General features: G+C 42.1%; 1 protein-coding gene and 1 non-coding gene across 2 annotated transcripts in view; both read right to left on the bottom strand.

Moving 5' to 3' along the window:
• PRKCH (protein kinase C eta) overlaps nucleotides 1-27489 on the bottom strand; it is a 232227-nt gene that overhangs the window by 128183 nt on the left and 76555 nt on the right. The window lies entirely within an intron of this gene.
• On the bottom strand, nucleotides 20076-20179 carry LOC125910461 (U6 spliceosomal RNA). Its single transcript, XR_007453971.1, has one exon. It is a non-coding gene; the product is annotated as a U6 spliceosomal RNA (small nuclear RNA).

Genomic DNA, 27489 nt, shown 5'->3' on the forward strand with positions numbered 1-27489 from the left:
GAAAATGGTGAGGAAAAAAATTATACACATTTAGCTAAATATAAACAAACAATGATGAAATAAGTAATAATGTCTAGTTAATGGAGCTTCAAAAGAAAAATAAAAAATACATCTAAAATATCAACGAATTGGGGGCACCTGGTTAAGTGTCCGACTTCAGCTCAGGTCATGATCTCGCAGTTTGTGGGTTCGAGCCCCTCGTTGGCTCTGTGCTGACAGCTCGGAGACTGGAGTCTGCTTCAGATTCTGTCTCTCTCTCTCTGCCCCTCACCTACTTGCTTGCTTGCTCTTTCTCTCTCAAAAATAAATAAAACATTAAAATATCAACCAATTGTACCTAAGCCAGAGGAGGGTGAGTAGAGATAAAACATTCTAAGATCCTTATTTGCTCATTAGGATCTCAGACCATTTTTCAAAGCGGCTGTACCATTTTGCAATCCCACCAATAGGAAAAGTTTGAGTGTTCCACAGTCTCATGAACATTTAGGGTGGTTGGTCTTTGCCATTTTAGCCATTTAGCCATTAGTGGTATCTCACTGTGGTTTAAATTTGTACTTTTCTATTGCCTAAAAACGTTGAGCATGTTTTTACATGCTTATTGGACATTAGCTATTTCTTCTTTTGAAAACATGTTCAGTTCCTTTGCCCATTTTTTAAAAGTTGAATTGTTTGTCTTCCATTTGTACCACAACTTTCTGGTATATGCTGTTCATTTTTGGAAAGAAGTTAGCAACTGTTGGGGCACCTGGGTGGTTCAGTCGGTTAGGCGTCCAACTTCAGCCCAGGTCATGTACTCGGAGTTTGTGGGTTTGAGCCCTGCATCGGCTCTGTGCTGACAGCTCAGAGCCTGGAGCCTGCTTCAGATTCTGTGTCTCCTTCCCATTCCCTCTCCCACTTGTGCTCTGTCTCTCCCAAGAGTAAATAAATAAACATAAAAAAAAAAAATAAGCTAGCAACTGTTTTTCCTATTAAGAAATATATTCCTCTACTATTAATTCCATGGGATTCACCTGAGAACTCTCACCAAGACTGTGTCCAAACTGAATAAGACAAAGAAGGTTTCAGAAAGGTTACAGTTCATTTCTACCATATATATATATATATATATATATATATATATATATATATATATGTATTGGTGGGGCAGGGGGTGTTGAGAAATATCCAGACTTATGTTTTAAAATTCCATGCATATTCTGGCTAAACAAGCATAGAAAATCATATTTTTGCCAGGTTTTTTATATAATCTTTAGCTGAATAAGATAATACAGTTAAATTTGAATTTTAATAGAATAATCTAAATTACAATGATTCTACTTCGTCTCCCTTTATAATTCCTAGCACATACCACAGAGATTTTTTTTTTTTCCTGGCCTCTCTAGAATGGGTCTGGTTAACATCACGGTCAAGTTCTTTATTAACTGAAATACATCTGATTTTAGCAACTGCCACTGCAATCAGTCAGTCAACAGCAAAGCAAAGCAAAGTCCAAGGGACACATATTCCAGGATTCCCTGAGGCTCTGAAAACATCATCAAGGGGTGTGACTGCTCATCTTCTTCATTTAGTAGTAGCATCCTTAGTTGTATGTATTACAGAAACAATCCTCAAATCCATCTTTGATCACAAGATTAAAAACAGTACATGCCAGCAGGTCCTCTACCTGTAAAGCATTTATAAACCTTCACCATTTGCCCTTGAGAAATAGAGTGCTAATTCAGCTCTACAGGTTTCTTTTTAAAAAAAAAAAAAATTTAACATTTATTTTTGAGAGACAAAGCGAGACAGAGCACAAGTGGGGGAGGGGCAGAGAGAGAGGGAGACACAGCATCCAAAGCAGGCTCCAGGCTCTGAGCAGTAGGCACAGAGCCCGACACGGGGCTCGAACTCACAGGCCGCAAGATCATGACCTGAACAGAAGCTGGACGCCTAACCAACTGAGCCACCCAGGCACCCCATAGTTCTAAAGGTTTCTATTTGAGTGGCTGCCCAAAAGCTTACCAATTAGTTCCTTAATGTGATATAGTAACTGATGAAAGAGGTCTAAAGAGCCTCTGTGCTCTGTCTGGCCTTCAAGTCTACTTTTTCTCCGTTTTGTATTTGTATCAAATGAGAAGATAGGAGCCTGTTGCACTTGATCTGTAAGGAATGAAGCTTTTCATGGTTCACTCTATTCTCCACATCAACTGTATACTCACTGTAGAACTATGGGACTTCTCTACAACAATTAAGAGATAATTCCCCCTTGCTTTAATTTTGTATCCTTTAAGAACTATTTTTGGGGCGCCTGGGTGGCTTGGTCGGTTAAGCGTCCGACTTCGGCTCAGGTCATGATCTCACGGTCTGTGGGTTCGAGCCCCGCGTCAGGCTTTGTGCTGACAGCTCAGAGCCTGGAGCCTGTTTCAGATTCTGTGTCTCCCTCTCTCTCTGCTCCTCCCCTGTCATGCTCTGTCTCTCTCTGTCTCAAAAATAAATAAACGTTAAAAAAAAAAATTAAAAAAACAAACAAACTATTTTTAACCTTTAGCCTTGAATGTGGAACTCCGGATAAGGCGGTGGCGGGGGGAATGTAAACTATGGCATTCAGAATTCTTTAAACCATCTGTGCAGAAAAGCAAAAACTATTGTCATTGAAAGGTTAATCCGAAAAAGGGGTATTTCAAGAGATATTTAGGGAACTAGGCTAGCTAGCAAAACAATTCTTCTACTTTTATAGGCAATGATTGAATCTCAGAATCAAACCAGTGGGGAACACTTTCTGTAATCAATAGACACAGAAATTTTCTCTTTCCCCAAAAAAGAGCACCCACTCACTCACACAGGTGACACATTTTGGGTGTTAATGTGCCAGGTTAATGCTCTATTCGTGGAAATAAAGTGGATCAATTCTCAAACAACCTATTTTGGTAAGGGTCTCCAACAGTTGTAGCTTCAAATCAGAGAATAAACAGGCTTAGTGATTCTCAGCATCTGGTGTAGACTGGTAACAAGGTGGGGATTTTAGAGAGGAGAGCCTGGTCTCCTTTTGTGACTACCTATATTTCCGCATTACAAACTGTCCCTAATCCACTTTGGCAAAGTGCATTCCTGAAGCAATAACGCATAAGAGATGAGAGTCAAATTTCCACAAACAAAACCTTCCACATTTTCTTGTAGCTGTATGAGAAAATTCCCCTGAGAACACAAGAACGGGTATGTTAGCTTCATACTATAACTGCAGGTAAATGAACGGAAAAACTTATTTTTAAACAAGCTCTAGCTTTCTACTTAAAACTATATAAATAATAGTACTAGAAGGCTTTCTTCTTCCAGTATTTGTGTTGAACTCTAAACAAAACAAGTCTTCATGGGAAGCCTCTTGGACTTCCTTGGGGCAAATTACCATCTAAGACGATAAAGGAATTACCCTGGATCAAAGGGTTATTAAGAAGAGACACCTTTGATGAAAACATTCTTAGTGAGACTGTTTGCCCAGGCTTGTGAAAGAGCTACGAATCTGGCTTCAGCAATGACAGGGTCATTATGAACTGAAAGCTTATTCTAGATCATGTGTCTGGTGTTTTAGATTAATAAACAAAGAAATCAGAGTCTTGATTTTTTTTTTTAATGTTTTTATTGAAGGCACTGGCAAATGCATTGCACAACAGGGAAAGTGACAGCTTGACGGTGTAGTGGGGCACACGCACACGGAACAGGCAGAGACAAGAAAGCATTCTTCCCTGTGAAAAAGCCAAACGAAACTGTCCCATGATGCATCTTGGTCTGTTTTCCACTGACCTGGAACTCAGGGGTGTGATCAGTGCTCTCCAAAAAAGAAGAGTGCAGGGTCATTACCTTAGATTCAGAAATTCATGACTTTGGTTAAGAAGGTGAATGGAGTTAGAGATAAGGACAACAGACTTTTAAAGAGTTGAAGTTGCCTGGGACTAAAATGTGCCACATGGCCACATATCCCCAAGCTTAGTATAGCCCCAGCCTTTCACTGAAGGCCAGCCCTCTGGAGCCTAGACCAACCTCCCCTTCCAGGTTAACCACCAACGCCTCCCCGACACAAACCTGTGCTCTAGTCAAACTGGGATCTTCACCACTCAGGGCCCTTCCTCCTATCAGACTCTGCCCAGGTCACTCCCCTCACCAGGAATGGCTTCTCACCTTCCTAAACCCAATCCTCAAAAAAGTACTTCCTCACCCGAAGCTGTCTGCAGACCTGCAAAGGAAGAGCAAATTTCTAATGCTCGTCCACAAGCAGCACTCTGTGTAGCCTTCGCAGTCTTGCACAGTTATTCAATTGCCTACATATTTTTGCCTTTTCTCTCAAGTGGAACAAATTTCTTAGAAAGTAAGATTTTATAGTTTTATATCCTCCCAGAATCTATCATAATGAGCATCTATACCCATCAGTGATATCCTTACACATGACACTAACATGCAACTGAAAATTATAAATACAACTTAAAGATCCCTTGTTACCATTTCAGGGTGTCTAGAATGCTATGGTTCAGTGGGATTGCCTGCTTCTCAAAGGCCGTCTCATTGAGGCACCTGTGGTGTAGTGATCTTTAAAAGGACCTGGCGTCGGAATCATTTGTGAGCTTTAATTTAGGCTTAAACACTATTTTCATACCTAAATTTGGGCAACTTCATTCACTTATTAAATCAAACGTTTATAGCAGACTCTATTCCACACTAAATCGGAATATCTGGAGACCAAGAATCTGCACTTGAAACTCTAAGAACCAGTGGCCCAGCAGGAAGGACACACAAATAAACAGTTAAAATACAAACGCAATAGTTGCCCTATCTCTGTGTCTGCATGTCTAGGGGGAGGAAGCCCAGATGGTGCTGGGGAATTAAGAGCACACACAGAAGAGGTGATGCCCGACCTGACTCTACAGCCTGAACAGCAGAAGAAATACCCAAGGGAAGTCTCTGTGAGTCATTCACATTCTGACACTCTCCTGCTTAAAAGGCATTCACTGGCTGCATTCGGGGCTCAGGGCAAACTAGCACACCTGCAGCTGACCTTGCCCCCATCAAAACCCTATCACTCATCCATCCCCGCCTGGCCCTGGGGTCCACGCCTGCCCTAATCTCTGCCCTCCTCTCTCCTCTCCTTCCTCTCTCACCCTACCCCCAACTAAAATGATTTCAGGACTTGCTTTACTGAACCTTATTCAAGTCAGGGTTCGACTGTCCTCCTTAAAGTAACCCCAGCATCAACACCAAAGGTCTTATCACACAGATTCACATTTACCTGTTTAGACTGTGAACTAGGGGTGTGTGCGGGGTGGGGGTGGGGGGTTAGGGTATCTCCCATGTCCAGCATATAAACAGCAATAAATGAATGAATGGGTAAAATCACACTCACATGAAAAAGTAAACAGAAGTATAAAAGAGCTTGCCAGATTCCTGTACCTACAAGTAGTTTACTATTGCTAAATTACAGAGAGTATGAATGACTAGTAGGAGATGAGATTTAAAAGGAAGGTTACTGGGGCGCCTGGGTGGCTCAGTCGCGGTTGAGTGTCTGACTTCGGCTCAGGTCATGATCTCGTGGTTTGTGGGTTCGAGGCCCGCGTCAGGCTCTGTGCTGACAGCTCAGAGCCTGAAGCCCGCTTCGGATTCTGTGTCTCCTCTCTCTGCCCCTCCCATGCTCATGCTCTCTCAATAATAAATAAACATCAAGAAAAAAATTTTAAAGGAAAGTTACTATCAAACCTGTACGGGAAGAAGGGGCTGGACTTTCACAGATCACAGGAAGGCACTAAAAGGTTTCATATAGAGGAGAAATGTTATGAGATTCCCTAAGTTCTCTCAAGATAAGGCCAGGAGAGACCCAGGTCCCAGGGCTGGTTTGTCATGATTAAATAGAGAACACACATACAGAAACAAAACATACACCATAATGTATAAAGGTAAGAGTATCTTCTGCAACTCCTAGCTATTAACCTACTAATCTTATAGTGTTTAGTTTTCATATCCCTAAAATTGGTTGTATATTTTCATGATAAAAGGTGGAGAAAGGGCACAGATCAGGAAATGCAGCCATTTATCAGGACACTGTGGGGAAGAGAGCATTCTGGGAAACCACTCCCTTTTCAAAACACGCCAATTATATCCCTGGGTCACTCACAAAACCACCTACTAGATAATGTCTTCTATAAACTGATATATCAGTGGTAACCTTTGTTGGACCTATTTCCAGCTCAATGGTTTCTGTATTTATGTGATGGCAGTAATCCACACCAGAGACTGAATTGAAGTAAATCAAACCAATTTAAAACCTTAAGCCAAGAGGAGAAACCTTTCTTTTTCCCAAATATTCTTACAGCAAGCTTCCCCATTGCAAGTAAGAGGGTGCTGCAGGAAAAGCCTCGAGTCCCTTACCCAGGTAAGTAAGAGGTCTCGGGTCCCCCTGAGCTCCCTTTCTCCAGCCCACAGAGGCAGGTAAAGGAGAGAGGAGGGGGGGTGGAAGGGTGTTGCAACAGGCTCTTATCAGCCTCTTTCAGGAATTCGGAGCAAACCTCTGCAGGGCTCCTGAAGCCCAGGGTTTCTCAGAAGGGCTGGAGATCCACAGATGGACACATAGATAAAATAAGTTCTGTTTGCTCCTTTGTTTCCAAGGCTAACTGTAGCAATCATGTGATCTCTGGGGAAAATGAAACATTTTTCTACTCACCAAGAGACTGTTGCAAGCCAAGCAGCCAAACAGATCACTAAGGACAAGGGGCGGGTCCTCACGTAAAGCACAAGCTCTCCGCTGAGACTTAACGCTAGGCTCCAGCTCTGGCATGGGGTTAGAGTGAGTTTGCTGGCTAGACCAACAAAAGCTGAGCCCTCTAGGCAGCCAGTTCTCTCCCTCCCTCCCTGAGCATCTTCCCACAGGTGAGAGTGACTCACTCACCAGCGAGTGAATTCTTTATACTAACTGACGCCCACATACCTGGGGTACAGAGTCTGCCTGTGGGACAGGTTTCCACAACACTTTCATCAGCCTGGGTTCATGAGGAAAATGTACGAGTGGCACGTGCCAAGCTCCCAGTGACCACCCCCCCCCTCCAACGGTGCTGAGAGCAGCAGGGGAAAGGAGACCACATGGGGCTTTCCGGAGAAGAGGCAGGGTCACTCACACATGTATATACAGAAGCACACGTTAGCATCCCTGAGTATGAAGGGCAGACGTGTAATGTAAACTTCCATCCAATGCCTTTGAAATGACTGTGGTCCAAACTGGGATTCGGCTGGAGTCTGGCCGGAAGAGGCTGCAGGTGCTAGCCTACCTTTCCAGGCCTCCGTGAGCTGAGCCAGTTGTGCAGAGTCTCATAGAAGCTAGGGTTCACATAGCAAAGGTGAGCTCCACCACTGAGAACTACAGGCTTTCGGCTCAAGTCTGTGGCAAAACATGACAAACTGCAATAGCCAAATCCCAGGAGTTAGGTGGACAACACTCAGCTGTCTTCCCTTATTCTCACATCCAAGTACGCCAACAAAGTATGCCTACTTATATATATAAAGCAGTTCAGTGTATATTTGGGTTTAAAATATAGGATTTGTCTAATTTTAGTTTTTCATTTTAGTTTTTGTTTTGTTTTGTTTTTTTTCTGTACTGATAACCAGTTCCCATGTTCCAGGCTTTAAAAATGACGACCTACCCCTCTAGGGTGGTGCACCTGTTTGGCTCAGAGCTCTACACCAGTTCCTCCCACAGTAAGGGCCAGGGACCCTGTGCAGGTTCTAAAGGAGTTTAATCTCCCTTCCAAAGAATCAGTTCCTTCTTTCTTAAAAACAAAAAGAAAAAATCAGTTTTATATATTGTATTGCATTGGTTCTTAACCAGGAGTGATTTCGCCCCTAGGGACATTCGGCAGTGTCTGGAGACATTTTTGGCTCTCACAGCTGGGGTGGGGTGGTTTGCTACCGGCATCTGGATTGTGGAGGCCAGGGATGCTGCTAAACAACCTACAGTACACAGCACCGCCCTCATAACAAAAGTTATCCAACCCCAAAGGTCATTTGTGGCAGTTAAAAAACCCTGCAGTATTTGGATTCTGTAGATTTCATCTGGGGAAAAAAAAGTATTTTGTTGCTTAAAAATAAGTTTGAAAATTTCTGCTCTAGGACACCTGCCGGGACCCAAACTATTCAACAACATGATAAAGACTCTTTTGTATTGAGCTTCAAAGTGCTCAGATAGTACAGATTTTCACATCCGACGCTGGCTTTTAAATTCCCGTAATAGGTCTAGCTGCTATAAAGAGCTAAGGCCCCGTCTCTCTTTCTGTTAAACCCTGAGTGGGAATCAAGGAGCTGTAGCCACCTAGTAGGACCTAATGCAAACCTCCTTCTGTGCCAGGGTAGAATCACAGTAACTTCAACCAAAGTTGGAAAGATCAGACAGAGGCTGAGGGCTTGTCCCGATGGGAAGCCACGGGTGTTGGCTCCATAGAGATCAGGTCTCCATCAGTTAGGCAGAGAGCCAGAAGTTAAATATATTGCTTCTTTTAGGAAGGAAAGTGAACAATGGTCTCTTCATGTGAAACCACAATGGGAGTTTAGGAAGGGGCAGAGCATAATTCCCAGGATGGAAAATGGCCTGGGCTCCAATGTTCAGTCCTTGGTCCTGCAGCACTCAGTCATTGCTGGTGAACTCTCTATTTACTAATTCCTATGCAAAACCCATGGACTAAGTGGCACCTTTTGATGCCAACCAAAGGAATAATTCTGATTCTCAGGTTGAGGGTATAACTACAGCTGTCTACCCTATCATGAAGGCTTCCTGCTACTCTGAGGGTCTCTGAGGTGTCTCTCAGCAAATGAAACTAACAGCCCACGCATAGGCTAATCCTTCCAGATATAAAGACAGAACCTACATGACACATCACGCGTGGCCCTCTAAGCCCTGCTTCATCTTCCATCTCTTTCTCTCTCTCTCCAAAAGCCATCAGGCCTTCTTCCAGGAGGTGCCCCAGGGCACTTGGGCACTAACCATAACACACCATCCTGAACTGTGTTTACATGACCACCTTCCTCTCCAGGCTGCGAGCTTGATCACGGTAGCCTGTGTCCTACGGCCTGGCACACCAGGAACCTAATATTCAATGAATGGATGAATGAACTTGACCTGTCAACCATGGGACATGCTCCCAAGTAAGTCCTCCCCAAACTGTAGAGCAGGCCGGACCCTTCCTCACGCTGTACGTGCGGCTTGCAGTGTATGAATGTGAGTACAGAACTCGCTTCAGTAAACACAGCCGTGGAACAGGATAGGCCTGTACAGATGTTAGATCTTTCTCCAGGAACCATTCCATATGTAAAACAATTGGAGGGTGGAGAAATTCAATAAACAGCTGCCCTTTGAGGTGGCAAAAGACACACTCTCCCTTTTCAAGTGCAATCAGCGGGTTGGATGACCTTGCCTCAACCCTTGCAGCAGAGAAACAACCCTGGTGTGGCTTCCTCATCAGTCCTCAGAAGGATCCACACAAAAAAGCCCTCACACACAATAAACTGCAAACACAAACACACTTTCAACCCAGATGCTTTCATTTAGATTATCAAGTCTTAGAAGATAAAGATTTAATCACACTATAGGCTTTTTTTTTATTCATTTTCTTTTTAAGAAGAGTGGGTCCTGGGACATTCCCAAGCTGTGGGTCCAGAACTGCTGGGGTGAGCCCCTTAGAAGGGAGGAGGACTCCACAACCAACCTCTCAGAATGCAAACTATGTCTAACGTGTGCAACTAGTGTTTAGATACTTCTGAAACAAATTTTTAAACCCAATTAGAGACTTTCCTGAATGCACTGAATTTTGCCATTAAGTATATTAGTAGTCCCAAGAGACATGGTTCAAATAGCTACACATACACAAGACTCGGGGAAATACAGAAAAGGCCTTGATAACCAACCTAGGGTTAGAAACCACTAAGCCAGTCCATTTAAAGAGTTTCCCTCCACTGTGCTGTACTAACAGCCCTAGAAATAAGGCTCTTTTGTTTCAACTGATAATGAGAGATCAGGAAAGACTGCCAAAAGGAAGACGCTAATAGGGGTTCTGTTCGGTAGAGCTGTCTGGGGTACAGACAATAAGAGGGAAGCTCTTTCAAAGAAGTCTTACTCCGAGGACCAGTCTTGTCTTGACAGACTGAAGTTGCTGTCAGTGATTAATGAGGAGGCTTTAATCCACATCCTATACTGGACCCAAGCCCCTCCTTTTCAGGTATGAAGAATACTGAAAGGAGGAAGACAGGAGAAAGACAGAATTTTGGAGTCCCTGTGGGCTGCCCTCATAAATGTATAGAACTAGGTCCCCTTTGATTTTCTAAGTGTAGCAGGATGCTAGGTGGGACTTTTCCTCTCAGCCCAGGACAAAAGACACTAAGTAGCCATCATCTAAGTTCTGAGGGCTCCCTCCCATTAGGGTTTTCTGGAGACAGCTACCCCACCGCCACCCCACGATACACCAGTTCTGTACCACTCCCCCAACATCAGAATGAACCTGAAAAGGACTCCAACCTGAAGCTGAGGAGACAGGCTCCAAGAAAATCACTCTCGGGGGACAAGAAGGGGAGAGGATGCTAGATTTTAGGACAAGACTTCACCGTCCTTGAAGGGGGTCAAAAGATACAAACTTCCGGTTATAAAATAAATTATGGGACTGTCAAGCACAGCACAGCGACTATAGTTAATACCGTTTTGCGTGTTTGAAAGTTGCTGAGAGTGGGGCACCTGGGTGGCTCAGTCGGTTAAGCGTCCAACTTCGGCTTGGATCACGATCTCACGGCTCTTGTGTTCGAGCCCCGCATCAGGCTCTGTGCTGACAGCTCGGAGCCTGGAGCCTGCTTCAGATTCTGTGTCTCCCTTTCTCTCTGCCCCTCCCCCGCTCATGCTTGTGTGCGCGCGCTCTCTCTCTCTCTCAAAAATAAATAAAACATTTAAAAAAATTAGAAAGTTGCTGAGAGAGTAGACCTTAAAATTTTCTATGACAAGAAAATAGAATTTTTTTGGTAACTATATATGGTAACGGACATTAACTAGACTTACTATGGTAATCATTTCACAATATCTAGTTGTAGCATATCACCTTGTACATCTGAAACTAATATCATGTGATATTGTCAATTATACCTCAAAACAAACAAACAAAAAGACTTCACCCTCTTCTTCACTCCAAGAAGCTGGGCCAAACCTGGGGGAGGTGAGCCAAGGAGGTCTCAGCTGTGTATGACTGAAGTTTTCAAAATGAACAGGACTCAGTCTAAAACAGTAATAGGAGTTTGCCCATCAACTGATAAATAGATAAACGAAGTGTGGTATTTACACACAATGGACTATTATTTAGTCCTAAAAAGGAAGGAAGTTCTGACACCTGCTATAACATGGATGAGCCTTGAGGCCATCGTGCTGAGTGAAACAAGTCACAAAAGGACAATTCTGTATGATTCCACTCATACCAGATACTCAGGGTAGTCAGAGTCACAGAGACAGAAAGAAGGGTGGCCGCCAGCGGCTACAGGGGAGGGAATGGGAATTTATTATTTAATGCATAGAGTTTCAGTTCTATAAAACTTCTATTCAGCTTCCAGAAAGAGTTGTGGAGATGGATGGTAGTGGTCGTTGCACGACAACGCACATATAATAAATACCACCGAACTGAACACTTAAAATGATTAAGATGGTAAATTTTTATATTATGTGTCTTTTACCACAGTTACAGAGAACTTAAAAAAAACCTGAAGGCAGTGATGGATGTGTTAATTAACTAGGTGGTGGGAATCCTTCCACAATGTATGTGTGTATCAAGTCACCATGACGTACGTTTTAAATATCTTGCAGTTTTGTCAACTGTACTTCAATAAAGCTGAAAGAAAAAATGAAGGTAACAGGACAGTTATAGAATTGGCCCAATGTAGTGTAAAGGAATCCACTACCCAAAGGGAAATTAGATTTCACATAGTATAATCTAAAGTAAGTACTGTTAATAGAATTCCTGAAAATATCCCCAATGAGAAGCCTCATTAAACAGGTTCTATATCCTCATCTTTGAATGGCTAATCCTGTCCCCTAGCTCTCTTTCTGGCTGAAAATAAAAGTCTAGAGGAAATCTCATCTGAAAATATCATTTCTGACATAACTACTTAAATGTCAAAGTTGAACAGGGTGGAGGTTCTGAAGATGCTTGTTAAAATGGGAAACGGTAGGAACCACTTCTCCTTCTACCTTCTCTTTGCTTCACTAAAGCTTCATATATCAGCATGGTGAGTCGGTGGAGTACAGGCTACACAACAGAACGCAAACTTCAAACTGCCTTTGCTTTGGTTAGAGAGACAAAACATGTAGGTAGAGGAAATATGTGGGTTTCAGGCTTGGGTGTCCAGGAGAAGAGAGGTAGCAATGACAGAAATGGAGGAAGCAGAAGCGATTGACTGGCAAGGACGATGATGACTGGAATCTGAGTTGTAGGTGTTTGAAAGATACCATAGAACCAGAGTTCATGGGAAGAAATGAGGCTAAAGGTAAAAACTGACAGTCTCCCCCAAGAAGAAAGACCTTATGAGGATGGGTGTCCACTTTTTTTAATGTTTATTTATTTATTTTAAAAAAAATTTTTTAACATTTATTTATTTTTGAGACAGAGAGAGAGCATGAACCGGGGAGGGTCAGAGAAAGAGGGAGACACAGAATCTGAAACAGGCTCCAGGCTCTGAGCTGTCAGCACAGAGCCCGACGCGGGGCTCGAACCCACGGACTGCCAGATCGTGACCTGAACCGAAGTCGGACACTTAACCGACTGAGCCACCCAGGCGCCCCTAATGTTTATTTATTTTGAGAGGATGTGTATGCATGCACGCATGCCAGAGTGGGGGAGGGCCAGAAAGAGAGGGAGAGAGAGAATCCCAAGCAGGCTCCACACCTGGCTCAATCCCACAAACCGTGAGATCGTGACCTGAGCTGAAAACAAGAGTTGGATGCTTATGTGACTGAGTCACCCTGGTGCCCCCACTTTTAAGATCGAGAATGAGGAATGGAGGCCTGTTAAGCAAACAAAGGAAGGACAAAGAAATGGGAGAAGGATTAGAATAGTACAGCACCCTGCTGAGGGGGAATGTTTTTTTTTTTTTTTTCATCATATTCAACAAAACATGGGAATAGAAGATGCATGCTTGCTAATTCAAAGAATGAGTGAGAGCTCAGGTAGGAATGTCCAGCATGTGACTGGGCAATGGTAGCTGGCCTTCATTAGAGAGATCTGGGATGCAGACATAGAAGCAGAGGGAGAGAGCAACAGGCAGAGTGAAATCCCCTGATGAAAACAGATCCCAAGGGATGTGCATGAGTACAGCCATGGGCTGAGCACTGACCCTGGAGAATATAAACTGGAGGGGGAGGGAGAGAAGTCCAAAAATACAAAGAAAGAAGAGTCAGGATGGTGCAGAGATGATCAGAAGACTTCAGAGTTGTAGAAGCCAAAAAGCGTAGGGCCCTGAAATGGAAGGAGTGTAAGCATCATCACATGCAATAGAGCTCTCCAGTAAGATGAGAACCGAAAGCTGCTGACCCGACCTGGCAACACAGATGTCCTTGATACTTCATCAAGAGCTAATTGAGTAGATGATGGTGAAGGATGCCAGAGAGCTTCAGTAGTAGCTGGAGGAGAAAACAGAAGGCAAAGAAGTGGAGACAATGTACACAGACTACACTCTCAAGACATTTGGATGAAAAAGAGGACATGAATTGGAATTGCCCATGGAAGTGCTAGAGGACATTTAGGGTGAGGAGGCTTGGCACATTCACAGGTTGGGGAAAGCAACCAAGAGTAAGGGAAATGGAGAAGTTAGAGGTAGGGAAGCGAAGTCTCTGAAGGAGCACAGGTCCTCTGGGATAGAGGCTAAAGAATGAGAATGGGTGGGAGTGTAGATAAGGTCAGGAGCAGGATGTAGTCCTCACTCACATCCCTGGGGATCTTTTTGGGGGCACCTGGTTGGCTCAGTTGGTAGAGCAGGTGACTCTTGATCTCAGGGTGATGAGTTCAAGCCCCACAATGTGCATAAAGCTTTACTTAAAAATTTTTTAAACATGGGGAACTGTTTTCATCTGGAGATTTCACTCAGCCTGTTGCTCTCTATCCCTGCCTCTATGTCTGCAGCCCAGATCTGTCTCACGTGTGTCAGGGAGGTCACACCTGATGTGATTTTCTTGATTCCACAGGAATCAAGGCACAGAGTAAATGGGGGTCCTGAAAAGCATGATGAAGGTTGAGTTGTCATTGAAGGGAGTGGAAGAAGGAGCTGTAGGTGTGGAGGACCACCACTCAGAATAAAGGACACAGATTCATAGGAGTGATGTAAGCTCTCAGAAGAAGAGTAAGCAGAACCAAATACAGCAGGAAGGTCACAGTGGAAGATTGTTAAGAAAGGACTGCACTTTTTGTAATCAGGAGGCATCTGAACAAGAGAGAACTAGAGAATGAGAAGAAAAGGAGTGTGAGGAGTATAGAGGATTTGTAAAGATACTTGGCTATGCAAGGAGGAAAGACATAGGATAGTAGCCAAGGATCAAACAAAGAATTTTTCTCCATCAACATCAACAAAGGAGAAGCAACCAAGGGAGAATAAGGGACCCTGCAAGGTGTAGTCAGACAAGTGAGGAAGCAAGAATATGGCAAGAGGGCAGAGAGGCTGGATCTGCCCAGGTAAAGGGTATAGCCTCTGCGAGAAGAAAGGTTTCCTTGGCAGCCAGCAGAAAGGCAGACAGGAGATGGCCAGACTGAGGGACAATGCATATACACAGATGCAAGTCACTGCCAGATTTTTCTCAGCAGAGTATAGAATCAGAATTTTGAAGACAAATAAATAAATAAATAAATAAAAGGAAAAAGAAAAAGAAAAAAAAGAAGGGCTTACAGATATGAGGGTCTTGGAGTCCCTGAAAAACCCACAAGAAGCAAACTAGGATTTTTTCTGGGTACACCGAGAAGTCCTACACCAGTGGATCCAGCAGCATTCTTTGTCCCAGGACCAGGACTGTAGGATGACTGTGCAGGTCTGGCATGGGCATGGCAAGCATGAAGGAGGATTGAAGGATCAGCTAACTCTTAGGCATCACTGAGTTAGTACTGCAGTAATGACCCTGGAGTCTGGGCTCAAGAGAACACCAAGTGGACCAGCAGGAGCTAAGGAATTGGATACATTAGTAGGGACCAGGTTTGGGTCATGTGGATTTGGTGGAAGTAACGTAAGGATTAGAAACATAAGGAAGTAACGTAAGGATTGATTAAAAGAAACATAATGCTTGAGATCCAATTTGTTTCCTTTTTTTAACCTTTCATCTCTGTATTTAACTTTTGAACATATGGAATCATTATCATAACTGTTTTAATGTCTTGTCTGCTGATTCTAAGATCTGTGTTAGTTCTGGGTTCCTTTCAATGGACTGATTTATCTCCCATTACAGGTTGTATTTTCTTGCTTCTTTGCATGCCTGGGAATTTTTGACTGGATGCCAAACATTGTGGATTCCACCTGTTGAGTACTGGATAGTTTTGTATCATATAAATACTCTTGAGCTTTGTTTGAGGACACAGTCAAGTTTCTTGGAAATAGTCTGATCCTATCAGATCTTGCTTTTTAGATTTGCTAGGTGAGCCACAACAGTGCTGAGTCTAGGCAGCCAAGACCCTTCCATGTACTCAACCCAATGCTCCATGAATCCTGAGGTTTTATAGTCTGGCTAGTAGGAACAGGCACTATTCCTGGCCCTGAGCAAGCACCAGAACAGTTCTCTCTGATCCTTTAGATGGCTCTTTCCCTGGCCTCAGGTAGTTCCTATATACTGATCAGCACTCAAGTGAATCCTCAAGGGGGACACTTTGTATTTCTCTGGAGTTCTCGTTCTCTGGGTAACTGTCTCCTTCCTGGTGTTCTATCGGAGTCCTCCAGCTGCCATACTCTTCCTGGATTCAGATCTATCTCCTCAATTCAGGAAGCCCACTGGGTTCCCCCTGACAGACGGGAAGAGGGAGCATCCGAGAATATGAGGGGGATGAAGAAGGAGCAATTTAGCCACAAGAGCCTCCATCATTATACTCCATGGGCCAGAAATGATGCTAGAAGTAGGAAAAAACACCCAGATCTTGACTCTGTTTGCCTTTATAGGCAGCAGACCCTCCCCCTCTATTCCTTAAAGGAATATTTCTAATATTTCTAATAAACGCTAACTTGATAAATGAGCAGTCTTGCAATATGAGTAGTATGTGATGCTGAACATGAGCACAACTGAGCCAATGGTTCTTGAAATTCACTTTGATATATGAGTGCTTTAGATTACAAGAATGTTTCCGGAATGAATTATGCTCACAAACCAAGGTTTTACTTGTACCTTGGGGATACCCATCAGGTTTCCCAGAAACAGCTGAGCCTACCTTCAGTCCTTTGGATTCATAATATTCTACCTACAATCCACACAAAAGTTCATCCTTTTTCAGTGCATGTTCTTCCTTCACATGCAACAAAATTGCAGTTTTGCCTCCAAAATGCACAGGAGCTATTTTAATTAGTAATTAAGTTGTACATTTAAAATGGATTTTCACGTGAACATAATAACACCATCTTTAACTTAAGAAGGAATTGGGTGGTGGTTAAGCCCTAAACAAGCCAGCAAGCAAACAAACCCCGTTTATGGACTCAAACAAGGGACACCATCTGGAAGTACAAAGACAACCAAGCCTGTACAATTAAAACCACGAAAGTCAACACACACTTTAACTCATAAATGAGAAAGTAATTTAATAAACTAAGGCAAATATTCGGGGAGAGGCCAATACTATAAAAATATCCGCATGGAGTGAACCAACTGCAATTTTTGAATAAACAACAACGTAAATACCCAGGGCTTCTCCAAGTTGATGGGCAGCACTTGGGTCAGGCTGGTGACCAGACCTAACAAAAACCTGGTACTGGGGAAAAAGGTGGAGAAGACGGGCCAATGCTGCCTGACAATTTACAATGTCTGCCCTGGCATTTAATATTGGATCCTCTAGAGGTAAGAAATTAATAGCCAATAGTTTATACAATCTGCCTTTAAAACACACCTTCTTTCTGGGACCTAGAAATGTCTTGAAAACATTAACTCATTCATCTTAACAAAGCTATTGGAAGAACGCACTCATTGCAATTGTGCATCTGTGCTTAAAGAACTAACCAACCACAGAGTCTGGTTTTCAATATAATCCCAAAGAGGGAATGCCTGGATCCACTGCTCCCTTGGTCATGCTAGACAGGAGAATAGACCTCTAATCCCTATCTGTTGTCCTATCAACATTCCTATAAAGCACCCATGGCAGTGGGGCTGCTCATGAATAGGGCTGGTCTATACACACACACACACACACACACACACACACACACCACACAATCCATGACACAATCAGTCCTGACAAGGAAATGCCAGCGGCATCAATCTAGACATTATCTAGATCCTCAAGGAGTGACTTAGGGCTAAGGGTAGCATTGGCTCTAATGGGCAGATTTAGGAATAGGGGCAACATATATTCCCGAGGGCCCAGCCAGCAGGAAACTGGCAAAGTAATGCTCCCCTCACAGGTAGCCATCCTTCCACACCTTCTCTCCCACTCACAGCTTCACTGACTATGGTAACTCCTACTGAAGGCCCTCTGACACACACACACCAGGATGTACTTTGCACCCTCCCAGAATATGACACACGTGCCAAGCTCAGTGTTTGTCTAGGATTTGAAACAATGTCCAAGAAGGGAGATTTATGTCATCAGACTTTTCTTAGTGCCTTTTAGATGACTTCCACAAAGTATGTGGAGTAACTTGGGTATGGATTTCCTTCCAAAGTGGGTAGGTACACAATCTGCATCAGGTCCTAATGCAGCCCTTTGTGGGTGTGTGCATGCTTGCTTATGCACAACACCCTGGGGGTAGATGCCACTAGCCCCATGTTTTTCATGTAAGGCAACCATTGCTCAAGGCCACACAGCTAGGAAATACAGGGAGCAGAGCCGGTCACTCTCATCTGAAGCTGATGCCCTTCCACCACCCACCTCACATCTCAAACACAGTAAGAGATCCTCGATAGGATTTCCCAGGGCATTCTGTCTGTAAGAGTCTATTAAGGAAAGAATTAACACTAACACCAGAAAATAAGTTTTGGGGCATTCATGAAGCTGAAGGAATCACTAAAAGTGACCTACTATCTAAAAAACCTGACTTAGAATGGCTAACATTAACAACTCCGGCAACAACAGATGTTGGCGAGGATGCGGAGAAAGAGGATCTCTTTTGCACTGCTGGTGGGAATGCAAACTGGTGCAGCTACTCTGGAAAACAGTACGGAGGTTCCTCAAAAGACTAAAAATAGAACTACCCTACAACCCAGCAATTGCACTACCAGGTATTTATCCAAGGGATACAGGTGTGCTGTTTCGAAGGGACACATGCACCCCCATGTTTATATCAGCACTATCAACAATAGCCAAAGTATGGCAAGAGCCCAAATGTCCATCAATGGATGAATGGATAAAGAAGATGTGGTATATATCTACAATGGAATCTTACTCGGCAATCAAAAAGAAAGAAATCTTGCCAATTGCCACTATATGGATGGAACTGGAGGGTATTATGCTAACTGAAATTAATCAAAGAAAGACAAAAATCATATGAATTCACTCACATGAGGACTTTAAGAGACAAAACAGATGAACATAAGGGAAGGGAAACAAAAATAATATAAAAACAGGGAGGGGGACAAAACAGAAGAGACTCTTAAATATGGAAAACAAATAGAGGGTTACTGGAGGGGTTGTGGGGGGGGATGGGCTAAATGGGTAAGGGGCACTAAGGAATCTACTCCTGAAATCATTGCTGCACTAGATGCTAACTAATCTGGATGTAAATTAAAAAAATAACAAAATGTAAATAAAAAATAAATAAAAATAAGAAATAAAGCCTGACTTATCTCCTGGATTATAAAACAAAACAAAGATTTCTCTCCTTACTCTTCCCCCAAACTCCTCAGAACAGTGAAACTCTGCATCACCCCAAGCTGTAAGTGGGAGATCCTCTGGGTAGGTTGGGGTGCTAAGAGTCCAAGAGAGGAACCTTTATGGTATTCAGCAAAGCCAAAGTGTTTTTCAGTTGACTCCAGCAAAGAAGTGATCCTTCCCCTTAAAAGACGATTAAAAGTGCCCCCATAGCTACCATACAGCGCTGAATAAACACACTGAACAAATGCTCAGATACAACGTGAGAGATGGAGACGGGGAGGTGTGACGTCAGAGGGAATTCGGACAACAACAGGTGCTGGCTAAGGCAGTGCTCTGGAGAGCCCTGCCCTGTCTGAAGAGTTCACAGGGGAAAACTTCAAAAACATTGTACTAGGCCACACGCAAAACAAAGCTGGTCTATGGGCCCATTTCAGTCCATGAGCAGTTCATGGTCCAAACAGACACAGCCAGCACGCAGCCAATATTCTGCATATTAGAGAGAAGGCCCATAAAGACTGGATTTAGAGTGACCTACGAGCATTCCCAGAGGCAACGACCAAGAATGGAGGAATCAGAGGCCTCCAACAGGGGCCCCGCAACACCTGAGGCAGAGGCGTGGAACAAGACATGACCTGTCACAGGTACACTTGAGCAGAACTATGAAACTGTTCTCTTTGCATCCTGGATGAATGTTCCCACAGTGTCCTCACCGAGGGGCCAGCAGGAAATACTAGAGTACTACTGAATCATCACTTATTAATATATTAATAAAATCCTGATGGTTCTCTCCCAGAGATAAGCTTCGGTCTGTGTCAGTGAATCCTTCCTCAAGTCCTCTGTTATAAAGAACTGCTCCAGGTATCGTTACCTGGTGGATTTTTTTTTTTTTCAATTCCGAAACAATCACCACAAGTTTTGGAACGCTTGCATCACCCATAAAGGCAATCACTTCCATCAGCCCTAGGCAACCACTCATCTACTCTCTGTTTCCATTGCTTTCCCTATGATGGACACGACACTATGAACTATAAAAGGAACTTTCATATGAACTGTCAAAGGAATCATACAAAAAATATGGAAGACTTCACGGATTTGCATGTTATCCTTGCACAGGGGCCATGCTAATCTCCTCCATATCATTCCAATTTTAGTATATATGCGCCAAATCGAACACACCTGGGCAGATTTTAAGTAAGCATTAGATAAGATGGTGATACCGGGATATGCAGTCCCTTCTACAGAACGGCATCCGAACACTATCAACTTGCATTAAGAGTTATTATACCCTAACTCATCATCTGAGTTTTCATTACCCCAAATCCCCACAATAGTGATATTGATATAGGTAAACTTAATGCTCAAAGCATAAAACTGGTCTCCAATGAACAGACTAAGCACTTTTAAATGAGTCCCTTCTCGGACATTCCTCCCTGCTTACACCTACCCTGTTCTTGACCTGCCTATGAATGGCTGCTGTTCTCAGTATGAGTATCAGATACATCCCATGCAACAACATACACAATAACAATTAGGTACCAGATCAAAGTGAGATCTTGTAGCTGATGTAGATCATGAATTCACTGACAAGCTACTCCAATCACAACAAACCCTTGATACAGTAAATCCAGGTATAGGTCCATCACCAATGAAGAAAAGATCAACACCGATGGAGCCATGCCCAGCCTTTGGAGAAACTGATGATGTCTTCAAATACTTCTACATATATCCCTTTTCATGACATTGTTGAGAAAGTTATCATGAAATGGAAAATGTTATCATGCCTTCAAATCAGTCAGAAAAGTACACATCTGAGTTATTTGATCTGTTCTCGGTTCTAAGAATTAGCAAAAAGGTATCATTGTAAGCTCAACCCTGATAAATATAAGAAAGAAACTGACTTTCATAATTTTCAAAGATGCAGTACCAAGCAAACCCTTTGAAACTTAAATTTTTTATAATGTTGGCTTCCATTGTAACTAGAATCACTGTAAATTGCCTTTTTCTGGTCCCAGTTGCTCTAAGAGAAGGGAAATACCTATAACTTGTCTCCAGTCCAATAGCAGATAGGCTATACTGTCAACACTCCCAGACTGCTTTTACCACTTTTAAGCCTGGCTTGAGTCTCAGCATTAGCCCTGAGTGTTTGCAGACATTAGCAAGGCCCTTAGCACTGAGTCTCATTTTCTCCTCCTAAAAGCACAAAAACTGTAACCTGACCTGTCTATGTCACAGTATTTTTAAAAGCTCTTAAAAGAAAACATTAGGTGTTTTGTCAACTTAAAAGACTACACTGAAGTAATATACTCCCGTCTTTGGTTTTTTCTTTTTCCTACATGTTCTTTTTCTTCAACTAGCAAACTTCCCAACTGTCAAAATTTTCCATTAATCACATTAGAAATGATTTAGGATACAACAAGGGTATTGAAATGTGGATAACCATTAGAACCAGCCAACATGCTTATTAGGAATCTGTTTCCCTGTCCTTTTCCCCAGAGATTCCAATTCATTCTGTAGCATGAGAATCTCTATATCTTTCAAAATTCTTAAGTGATTTCATTGCTCTAAAACAGATCCTCTCTTGCTATCTCATAGTTTTTAAAGGCCCTATTTTCAGTACTTGGTAAATCCCAATCCAAGGACTCAGATATTGGAAGTATACTCGTTTACATGAAACAGGAAGTATCAACAAAATTCAATTAGAACTAAGCTTCTAAAAGTTATATATTAAGTCCCAACAGAGCACCCAGATCAAGCTCCAATCTATTTACCTCCCCAGATGTTTAATAGATGTATCACTAACATTTATTAACACTTCACAAGGGGCACCTACATGGCTCAGTTGGTAGAACATGTGACTCTTGACCTCAGGGTCATGAGTTTGGGCCCTACTTTGGGTGTAGAGATTACTTAAGTAAAAATAATAATAATAATAATAATAATAATAATAATAACCAAAACACTTCTCAACAAATGATAGTTCCCACCCAAGTTCAAGAACAGAAGATTCCAGCTAAGCCTAAGTTTTCTCTCTTTTAAGTGGGTGAAGTACACAAAAGTAATTTCTTAATAACCCACACAAACAGAATTGAATTATAGCTCATTATATTGAGAGGTGCACGGACTTGTTATGGATCTCCAAACAGTTGATTTGAACTTTTAATGCTTACTAAGCTGTGTAATGGATCCTAATTTAGCTTAGAACAATAAGAAACCACACTGGAGTTCAGAGAACTTGGGAAAGTCTTCAAGATGAACTTAAAATAGTTCAGGCTCCAGCAACTTACGTTAAATCATTGTAAACGGATGTAATATGGTGCTTTTCAAGACCCTAGCCAAAGGAGAAAAGATTATGTTCAATCAGCCAGCATCAAATATAAGTGAACTTCACTTAAGTAACAAGACATGCTCCCCAACAGGGAAGTGACAGTACCAGGGTGCTGACCTTATTTATGCCAGCCAGGACGCCGGGCACCTCCCCAGGACGTCATAGCCCAGCCATGTTCCTCTACCGCTGCAACTCTCACTCACCAACCATGCCCCGCCCCTTAGGGTCTGTGTACTTCCTGTTCCTTCTTCCCCCAGACAGCCATGTCCACTCCCTCCCTCCCTTCAGGTCTCTGGCACAAAGGCCATCTCATAGGAAAAGTACAACACACACCAACCCTCCTCTCTGTCGTGACCCTGTCTTATTTTTTCCATGGCATTTATCACTTGGCATATTATGTTAATTTATCTAATCGTTTGTCTCCTCCCACACACCAAACTTTGAATTCTGTGGGAATCAATTATTGTCATTAATAAGCACATGCATACATACTGCACATAATACCGCACATACATATTCTCTGTGTGTATATGTGGATAGTCCTTCTGATCCACCAGACCCAAGGGGTAATAATTTACAAGCATTGCTCAGCCCAGTGCATTTTGTAACCAAATGTAAATTCATAGAGGTAGCTACCGATTTTTTCCAAAATAATGTGAGAACTAAATTGCCACTTACAAAAATCTAAGCCCACTGTGCCCCCACCTCCCCACACACATACTCTCAACCTCCTACAGGGAGTCCTTCAGCACTGACTTGAGCCCCAGAAGAGAAATCTTAGACACCAGGATGAATCCGTGATGCTGAAGATAAGTTTCAGGAGAGAAGGGAAGAAAAAGGTCTTCCTCCTCTCTACCTGCCCACTGACACAGGGCAAGGAGTTATTGGGGAAAACCGAAGCAAAGGGCTGACAGGATAACTGGCTCTTCATCTGAAACAAAGAGCTGAGAGGTCAGGGGTTGCTAGAAAGGAGACTGAAGCATAATGAAAATAGACTCTGGAGCAATTAATTTTTCTATCAAAAAATTAACTCATTTCTGTTTTACCTAAATCTCAGTTCCACTCAAAGAATACCACATTAATGTAATTTCAGCAGCAACAACAACAAAATGAAGCTTGAGAAAATTAAGAGACTAGTCTGACTCTGTGTTTTCAAAGCAGCATGTTAGTTAATAAGCAAGTGCCCCAGGAAGTGAACGTGCTGATACTTCTGTCCATAGATTTCTGAGCTATTTTAGAGGTTCAGCTTTTAGCATTTACACCTCTAACCACTTGCTCAGAAGTACTGTGACTGCCTTGTTCTGCTGGAAGCAAGCAGAGGTGTAGCATAAAGCTACCCGGAATGGCCATCTCCCAGGTTAGAAACCACCGTCAGCTTCCAGTTGTTTGGGTGTCACTTCTGGACCTTCTTTTTTAATGAGAAAGGGTTTGTAACTGGCTGAAAAAGTTCACTGCACAGTAAAAATAACTAGAAAAACAGGATGACAGTGTCAAAAAATTGCTGAATTATTCTGTTACCTGTATCACCTGATTGTCACCTAACATCAGTCCCCCATACAACATACACAAGTATTTGTCAGTTCCTTCTTTCTGTGGTCACTAAATTAAAAGTGCTGGGCTTCTGAAAAAAAGATAAAGGGAAAAATTAAACTATAAATTCTAAAAATAATTTGGTCTCAGTAGCATTTTATAGTCTTAAAAATTAAAGACTCAAGGGGCGCCTGGGTGGCTCAGTTGGTTAAGCATCTGACCTTAGCTCAGGTCATGATCTCGTGGTTCGTGTGTTCGAACCCATACATGGTTTCGTAACACCTTGCATCGGTCATTTTGAAGATATGAATTCACTGAATCATAAAGATCTTCTTCCAAATGCTGACACATTTTACTATACAATATTTAAAAACACAATTGCTAATTAATATCAAAAACAAACTCATGAGAAAAGTCTTTTTTTTTTTTAAGTATTGCAAGCTGACAAGCTCATAATGGTAGCTATATGTTTTCCAAAATTCTAATTATGTCTTGGAGGAGCGAATTCTATCACTGGTATCCAATCACAGTTGTTTCCTGGAAACAATCCATTCACAATAGGCTCACTTTATTCAGTTTAAAGAAAATACCTGAGAAATTCCCAAAGCTCCATTACTACAGTTTGTCATTCTTTCCAGTAAAAATGGTGCTCCAAGAAAAACAAACAACTAGCTCAGCTAACAACTCAATCATACAAGTGTTTTTCCTTGAGACAGGATAGTATTTCAGAATGTAGCAGAAACGCTTTATGCCTAATTCCCATCTTAGCACACAGATTATAAAGATATATACCCAAAGGTTGAGCTTAATACATTGCTAATGTTTACTGCTTCATCGAAGATATTAAGTGAAACTATTTTTTTTTCACTGCAATTGTCTGGCAGTGCAGAAGACGTTGGCTACACTAATGTTAACTGCATAGCTGGGTGTCTTGATTCATCCCAAGGTGTCAGCAGTTTTACCCATCATTTCTTTTGCACCATTGAGCGAATGACAGTACACTTAAAAAGGCAAATAACATCTTCGTATTATAAATAAATAGTTTTGAACGACAGACCTCCTGAATAGGTCTTCAGAACCCTCAGAGGTCTGTCTAACCTTACTTTGAGAAGCAATCGAAAAATTCTGAATAAAACCACCACTTAAGAGTGTTTCCATCAACAGTTAATGAAAGTAAGAGAAGTAGTCAGGATGAAGCCAATGGTGATTGGGGTATAACTACACAAATATGCCGATCATACCCTAGGCTGAACTTATTTACTTTTTAATTCCTTCCAAGTTCTAGTTTAAGATCTGCATTAAGAGAACCTACTGATAATCCCGGTAAAACTTGAACAAATCTCAAGCTCATTCTTTCTAGAGTTCTCTGATCCATGTCTGACATCTGAGAAGACAGCACCTTTTCCAGGTGAACATCAGTCTTTAAGTTTAAAAACGAGGAACCCAAGGGAAGCCTTGCAAAAACATATCATCCCAAAAGATGACAAAACTCTAAGGAGGGTGAGATTATACCACCTAGAAGACAGGTTCCTTCCAAGGTAGAATAAAGAGAAAACACAAAATGCCTCCCAGATAACCAGGCGACCTAGAAAGATACTGGACCTCAGCACCCCAGTCTGAGCTGTGCCTGCGTCTGGCACTTACCACCCAAGAGACCACGGCAGCCAGTGTCTCTGAGCTGGATTCACCATTTGCATATTGAACATCACATCAGCCTCTGAAATTTGGTGTGGGGAGCAAATGACATAATACACAGGACTGCATGAAATAGAGAGGTCACCTATTACTAGGGTAAGAGGCCATCCCGCTTCCAGAAAGAAAATGAAACAAGAACTACCGCTGCTGTTTGTTAAATTAAGGCCAAGCCCAGTACCTGGTCCTCAGGAGGCATTCAGTAAATGAACTGGCTGTGATGGAGAGGAGAAGCAGGCAAACTATAACACTGGACAACTAGCCTCCCTCCCTTAAAAGTATCTCCCATTTCCAGTTTCCCTTCTTTTTTCACTCCCTCAAAGCCTCTTTCTCTCCTGCCCTTTCCTCAACCTGGCATTCATTTCCAGTGGTAGCCACAGAACCGCTTGGACCAAAACTGAAATGCCCCCTCGCTTCTCAGGCTGAACATAGCAAAGGAATGAAACACTGGTATAAAAGCTAAATTAAAAAAAGTTAAATCAACATGCTGTCACCTGGCTTGAAACATGAGAAAGGAATACCTCAACCTCCATCAGAGATAACCTTTTTCCCTATAAAACTGACATTCACTGTGAGCATTAGACACAGTGAGAAACTGTGGGTTGCAGCTTTCAACGGTAACATGTTTGATCTGCCTTCATGCATGAGGCCACAATGATTGAGCACAGAGCTTAATTAGTCTTAAACCAATGGTTTGACACAGGAAATTTGAGCTAAAAACTGAGGCAATGCCCCCCCCCCCAAAAAAATAAAACAATCAGGCCTTACTCTACACAGTAATGCACTGCTTTGGCAAAAAGAATAAACAGATCCCAAAATTCAAGTGCACCTTCCATATTCTCCCCAGGAGAAATGAATATCCAGCAACATAGTAAGAGTCTGAAAGAAGGGAAGCAAGTCCAAGTTTTAGCAAAGTTTTCTAGACAAGCTTCAAATCCACAAAGGACAACTGTTTGGTCAGGTTGTATTTTTGTTTTTTAAGAAGTTACCCACCCACCCCTTGCCAAAACAAACTCTGGTACAGAATACCTTCATGCATGCTTGGGGATTTCTGGAGAAAAAGCTTGTCCTCACAGAACTTCTGTCTTACTATCTTCATAAAGACACTTCTACGGTTAATTTTTCTGATTTACTTTATTCTTTTAGGAAACTATCTTAAAATTAAACTTCGCAAGTACAAAATGTTATGTAATTGTTAGTAGGAGATGATTTACTTGTCATTCATTTTAAGTGAGACCTGTACGATGGAAGGAAGGGAATTATCTTACTCATCTCTTCCTACCTGCCGTTTTTGACTCACGGCTTAGTGTTTATTTAGAACTTTAAAAAAATGTACTGAAGTACCTTAGTCATAATTTTTAACTTGCCTCTTCACAATATATAAAAATTGGGAATTAATGATCAAATATAGAGAGACCAAAAAAAAAAAAAAAAAAAAAAGGAGCCAACAAACACAGCTTTAATTTATAAATGAGGATAGGTAATACGTGTTTGAAGTTAAAGCATCATATTGATGATACAGAGGCAATCCAGATTCTGGTTTTTGTCTAGGAAATAGGATTTTTTTAATGTGAAGCTTTATCTTGATTTTTTACTTATTAAATACAATTTCAAACACACACAAAAATAGAAGAGTCTAGCAAACCCACATGTAGCCCACACCCAGCTTCATCAATCAATTCATGGCTAATCTGATTTTATCTGTACCCCATTCCCTCCTCCCACTTCTTGATTATTCTAAGGTAAATCTCAAATATAGACTAGAAAAGAACAGAGACCACCACCAGAAACACCAGCGTTACAGGTAACACAATGGCACTAAATTCGTATCTTGCGATAATCTCTCTGAATGTAAATGGACTAAATGCTCCAGTCAAATATCAAACAATTGCACTAGTAAATATTTCAAAGTTTATCTCTAACAGATGCCCCCTT

This window comes from Panthera uncia, assembly GCF_023721935.1.
Source record: "Panthera uncia isolate 11264 chromosome B3 unlocalized genomic scaffold, Puncia_PCG_1.0 HiC_scaffold_1, whole genome shotgun sequence".
NCBI classification, from domain to species: domain Eukaryota; kingdom Metazoa; phylum Chordata; class Mammalia; order Carnivora; family Felidae; genus Panthera; species Panthera uncia.